The sequence below is a fragment of the Canis lupus genome, chromosome 5 (assembly GCF_048164855.1).
Source record: "Canis lupus baileyi chromosome 5, mCanLup2.hap1, whole genome shotgun sequence".
NCBI classification, from domain to species: Eukaryota; Metazoa; Chordata; class Mammalia; order Carnivora; family Canidae; genus Canis; species Canis lupus.
This window is the reverse complement of record NC_132842.1, coordinates 14,940,285-14,946,284: the sequence shown is the minus strand read 5'-3', so window position 1 is coordinate 14,946,284 and position 6,000 is coordinate 14,940,285. Positions and strand designations below refer to the sequence as shown.

The window sequence follows — 6,000 nt, the reverse complement described above, 5'->3', positions numbered from 1 at the left end:
TTTTATTTAAATATATCTTAACTTTGATTTTTTTTAATCTCTTGATCTTTGTATTACATTTGTATAATTTCCTTATATTTGCTTTCCAGTTCACAGATTCTCTGATCAGCTGTGTCTAATCAGATGAAAACTATCCACTGAGTTTTTAATTTCAATTACTAGATTTTTATGTCTAAAACTTTTATTTGGTTTTCATTTTTGATGTTCTATTTTTTCTTATGTTTTGTTCATGTCAAATATTCTTATTTTATAGTGTATAAGATTAATCAGCTATCTGAAGTTCTTGGGTTCTAATACTTTTGTTCATCATGTCTGCTGGCTCTTACTCATTGCAGATTATTTCCTCAGACATTTTTAAGAGTTTTGGTTGTGAACTCATCCTCTGAAAATACTGTGCAGCCTGACTTTCCAGTTCCCTGGGGATTTTTATTGGCTGGAACAATTTTTTGTATTCTTTTCTTAAATTGGGTTTTCCTGAACCATGCTGTTAGTATGAAATGGAATCCAAAATCTGCATTAAGTACAGTAATACATTCCCAGGAAGGATTTTTTTTTCCCTCCGACTACCAGGGCAGTGACACATGAGTCTTTTTTTTTTTTTTTTTTTGTCTCTGTGATCTTATGTGTATATTTATCTAGCTTAATTTTTTAGTAAGAGTGTTGTTCTTTAAAGGCCCCCACTTGCCATGGAAATCTTGATCTTCCTCACTCATATGGGACCAAAACAGCCTCCTGTCTTGGCAGGAGTTTTGAAATTCAAGCCTCAAGATTATGGAGACTGACATCTCTTCCTCTGGGATAAGCACAGTGTCACTGCTTTGGTTTTAGCTTATTCTTTATTTCAGACTTCTGTGATTTCCTTTACTTTTTTCAAGCTGCATTTAAAATCATCTTTGTTCTATTTTATCTTGCATTACCAAATATTTGAAATGGCTTGGTTTCTAAACCATTTAACTAAAAATTGAAGTCCTCTCACTCTTTGTTCAATTGCAGCTGATATAACTTCACCTGTAGGATGTAACTAGAGCTTGAAGAACCACCTGTGTGAACTCCCCAAAGACCTGAAAGCTTGAATTCACATGTAGTAAGTAGTCTTTTTGAATTTTTATGAGAAAGGGGGGCCTTCATGTTGCACAGAGAGTATAGCAATGTGCTCTGGAATTGTGTGATGTGGTGTCCTCACACACAAGGTGCAGCTTGGGACTTTATGTGGGGCTGCTATGTCTCTAGGAGGAAAGAAAAAGCATTGGCAGACTTCTGAGAGTGCCATTCTTCTGGAAACAAAAGTCCTGTGAGGAAACTGTACAGATCTAAGGTATCCCTAGGTTTTGGACGGGGGAGCTTATATGATCTGCCTGGTGATGGACACTGCTTGAGAGGTGATGTAGGATGTTTACCTTCGAATCAGAAGTAGCCCTAACACATCACATCAGTCCTGGTTTTGAATCCGAGTATGAGGTGTTTCAGTTCGGAGAAACATCAGTTATTACTCTGGCATGCTGTTTTTGTTATTCAGTTAACCCTTGAACAACATGGAGTTTAGGGACACTGACTACCCTTGCAGTGGAAAATCCATGTATAACTTCTGACTCCCTGCCAACTTAACTACTAATAGCCTACTGTTGACCAGAAGTCTTACAGATAATATAAACAATTAATACACATTTTTGTGTTATATGTATTATACACTGTTTTTTATAATAAAGTAAGTTAAAGAAAATATTATTAAGGAAATTATAAGGAAGAGAAAATATATTTATAGTACTGCACTGCATTTACTTAAATAAGTGGACACAGTTCAAACCTATGTTGTTTGAGGTATAACTGTATTTTGCAAAAAGAAGAGTTTTTGCAAATGATTGTTCTAACTTGCAAAACTGCAAGCCACATTTATGCCAATGAAGTGAGGAAAGCAAACTTAGTATGAGAAAAGACCATAAGTAAAGGACCATGGGATTATTTGCTATTTTGAATCAGTCTCATTGGTACTTTCTGTGCTCCAGAGATAGGCTTATTAATAGTTAATTTTAAAAGGTTAAAATGAAGACAGTCTTGGGCAAAAAATTTTAGGTCTTAAAGCAACAAGTATTTTTATTAATGGCATTCAAGAAGGCCTGGAATTAACTGAATCAGATCAAAGCTTGGGAAAAATTAATATGCAGAAAAAGTGCCAGTAAACTTTCCAATAGCTCATTGATTTGGAGGAGACTCTCTTTAACATAACTAGAATATTGAAGAGGACCTACAATCACTCATAAAGGTCCTGGTGCCCAATGTAGCAACTATCACATTATTTAACCTATCTGAAATTAATGTATACAGCTTCGTGGGATTTCTTGGCCTCGGGTGTTACAGCAAAAACTGCTATTCTACAAAATCTCTGTTTCCCTTTTCTTCCTGATCATACACATAGATTCCCTTTCCTGGCTTCTTGCAGTTCAGTGTGATCATGTGACTGAGGGACAGTGAGTGGAATATGAGCAGGAATACGTGGCTGTCCTTCCAGACCTGGCCTGTAAAAACTTTGCATTTATTTCTCTGACGTGCTTTTTTCCCTTTTCTGGGTAACTGAGGTGGCAACCCCCAGGTGACCTTGGAAGTCACATGTTAAAGATAGCAGAGCCACACTTAGCCTGGATTCTTGTGCAACTACATGGAGTAGAATCACCTACCTGAACCTTCACGGGGACTACTCTTTTTCTATTGTATGGAGACATTGCTTCTTTGTGTCTGTTTCGTTAGCACAGCTAGCCTATCTGACATAATGCAGACTGTAGCAAGCACCCCAAGGATATTAGCTCCCTGGGAGGCCCCTGTGTGTGCCCCCAGATGGAATGCCTTTTTTTCTAGCGCGACTTATGGAAGGTACTCTGCAGTGTCTCTGACCATACTCTTTTGAAGAGAGGTTTTCTGCGGTCCCTTTGTCACCCAGAGCCTGGGATCTGCGCTTGCTGTCACCCAGGGCAGCCAGATCATCAGCCAACAGTTGCTCTAAATGCGCATAGATTCGGACACCTGATTATTTACATCCCCGGATTATGAAACTGAGCTGTGTTCCCCTGCCACACCTTCCCAGAGCACTGGGTTGTATTTGAAAATTTTGGAAGAGAAAGAATGTTATTTTCACGTTAAAATAAACATTAGTGGGCAAAATGCCCATTGGATGAATTTGGATGAATTTCAAAGACCAAGCATAAAACTTCAAAGAGATTTCAAGCTTACATTTGCAGTTCTGGATCAAGTGCTCAGACCTCCCCTGGGTACTCATTCACTGTGCTTTGTATTGTTGGCATTGTACTTTATTTATTGTTATTCTAAGGGTTTTTAGGTTTTAATCCAATAGCCAAATATTTTCTTCCAATACAGTGCAGACACCTAATTCAAGTGTTGTCAAATATTATCAGGACATCAGATTATTTGTTATTGGCCTCCTTTCTCTTTCTAACTCCCCACTCTGGAAAAAAAAAAAAAAAAGGAAAGAGATAAATTTACTGTTCAAGCATATAAATGATGTAGTGGATTTTAAATGTGAGTCTCCCAGCCAAACCTGGAAAGGGCCAGGCTCCCTTTCAGCCTGTGGCCTCAGAGGCCTCCTTCCCTCCCCTCTCAGCTCCCCCCACTCCTGCCCCCAACTTTTCAAGAAGGTGGGAGCAAAAATGAACTATTGGGACTTCATCAAGATTAGAAGCTTCTGCACAGCAAAAGAAACAGTCAACAAAATGAAAAGACAACCTACAGAATGGGAGAAGATATTTGCAAATGACGTATCAAATAAAGAGCTAGTATCCAGGAAGGTGGGAGCAGTTCTTAGGACTAGGTCACTCAACCCAGGCAAATTGGGTTTGTAAGTTGGAGTTGTGTGTATTCTGGCCATTTGGCATAGAGTAACCAGCTTCTGCCCTGAGTGGTCTTGTGTTTAACACCCATGCTGGGCATTTGTTTTATTTTTCCTAAAGTCTGTGTCCTTTCTAATAGCCAGTATATTTTTGGGTAGCAGCCACTTGAGAAGGAAACAAGCTCTGAATCTGGCAGCAGTTTAGCAAAGTCTTCCTTATTTTCTAGGAGTGGAAACTCACCAGCAGCTCATTTCAGGCTCATGACCCACATTCCTCTTGCTACCTTCATAGTCCTGCCTTGTGGCACCCTCTTGAACCGTTGGACACGTGGCTTACTTGATTCTAGTAAGCAAAGTACTCTGGGGTCAGATTTACTTTCAGAAAGGGCCAAAATGAAGATAGTGGATATGGGCCAGTGGCAGGGGGCCTGGGGGCAGCTTCTTGCTTCAAGCTCCCTGAGGACTAAGAAGCCTGAGAGGTGAGCTAGACCAGTATCAGAGGAACTAGGACCAGTCTCCAGTGGGAGATCCCAAGGTGCAGGTGCTCCGCTTAGACAGGAGACAAAAACTAGCAGATAAGAGAGAGGGGCATCAGGATCAGGTGCAGAAATAGAGGCCATGTTGGAGGGCTGGAAGGACAAGCACTGGGAGACACATTTGAAGCCAGCATCTTGACCTGGGGTTGGCCAGCCTGAAGGTAAAGTTGGGATCATAAGACTTTTTTTGAGTTTAAATAAGAAGCCTTAGGTAAAGTGCCTAATATATCATTAAGGCTAAATAAATGTTACTTACCGAAATGAAAACTCATAGAGAGAGGGGAGTGTGGAATTGCTACCACTTCCAGAGCAAAAATATACAATAAGAATGAAAATTGGGCAGGCCGGACGGCTTAGAGGTTTAGCGCCGCCTTCAGCCCAGGTCCTGATCCTGGAGACCCTGAATTGAGTCCCATGTTGGGCTGCCTGCGTGGAGCCTGCTTCTCCCTCTGCCTGTGTGTCTCTCTCTATATATATCTGTGTCTCTCATGAATAAATAAATAAAATCTTTAAAAAAGAAAAAGAATGAAAGTTTATTTTAAAGCCTTCTATAAGAAACACATACTTTACAGGGTTATAAAATAATGTAAGTCTTTTAAAAAAGACTTTTTAAGAGCAGTTTTAGGTTCACAGCAAAACTGAGAAGATACAAATCTTTCCCATATATTCCCTGCCCCCACATTCGTATAGCCTTTCCCATTATTAACATCCCACCACAGAGTGATGCTTTTATTATAACTCACTAACCTACACCAACACATCATTATTACCCAAGGTGCATAGTTGACATTAGGGTTCACTCTTGGTATTATATTTTCTATGCATTTGGAAAGTGTATAAATGACATGTATCCATCATTACAGTATCAGACAGAATATTTTCACTCTCCTAAAAATTCTCTGCACTTTGCCTGTTCATTCCTCCCATTTCAATGCCTTGCAACCACTGATCATCTTACTGTCTCCATAGCTTTGCCTTTTCCAGAAGTCATGTAGTTGAAATTATATAGGATATAAGATTGTCTTCTTCCACTTAGTAATATGTATTTGAGTTTCCTCCATGTCTTTTTGTGGCTTGATAGCTCAATTTTTCTTTGATGCTGAATAATATTTCATTGTTTGGATATACTGCAATTTATTTATGTATTCACCTACTGAAGAACATTTTGGTTGCTTCCAGATTTTGGCACTTATGAATAAAACTGCTATAAACATCCATGTGAAGGTTTTTACATGGAAACAAGTTTCAACTCCTTTGAACAAATACCTAGGAACATAATTATTGGATCATATGGTAAAAGTATATTTAATTTTTAAAGAAACTGCCATGATGTCTTCTGAAGTATGCTAGTTGGCATTCCTAGGAGCAGTGAATGAGTGCTCCTATTGTGCTGTATCCTTGGCAGCACTTGATATTGTCAGTGTTTTTGATATTGGCCGTACTAATAGATGTAGAGTGGTATCCCATTGTTATTTTAATTTGCATTCCCCTCATGCAAAGATGGAGCATCTTTTCATATGTTTACTTGCCATCTGTATGTGTGCTTGAAGAGGGATCTGTTAAGATCTTTTGTCCATTTTTAATTGGGTGGTTTGTTTTTTTAATGTTAAATTTTAAGAGTTCTTTGTA

General features: G+C 38.9%; 1 long non-coding RNA gene across 1 annotated transcript in view; it reads left to right on the top strand.

Moving 5' to 3' along the window:
* Positions 1-928: 928 nt before the first annotated feature.
* The window catches only part of LOC140632885 (uncharacterized), a 29,491-nt gene continuing 24,419 nt past the window's right edge, over positions 929-6,000 (top strand). The window contains exon 1 of the long non-coding RNA XR_012030541.1: positions 929-1,084. This is a non-coding gene — a long non-coding RNA (uncharacterized lncRNA). The remainder of the gene's footprint in view (positions 1,085-6,000) is intronic.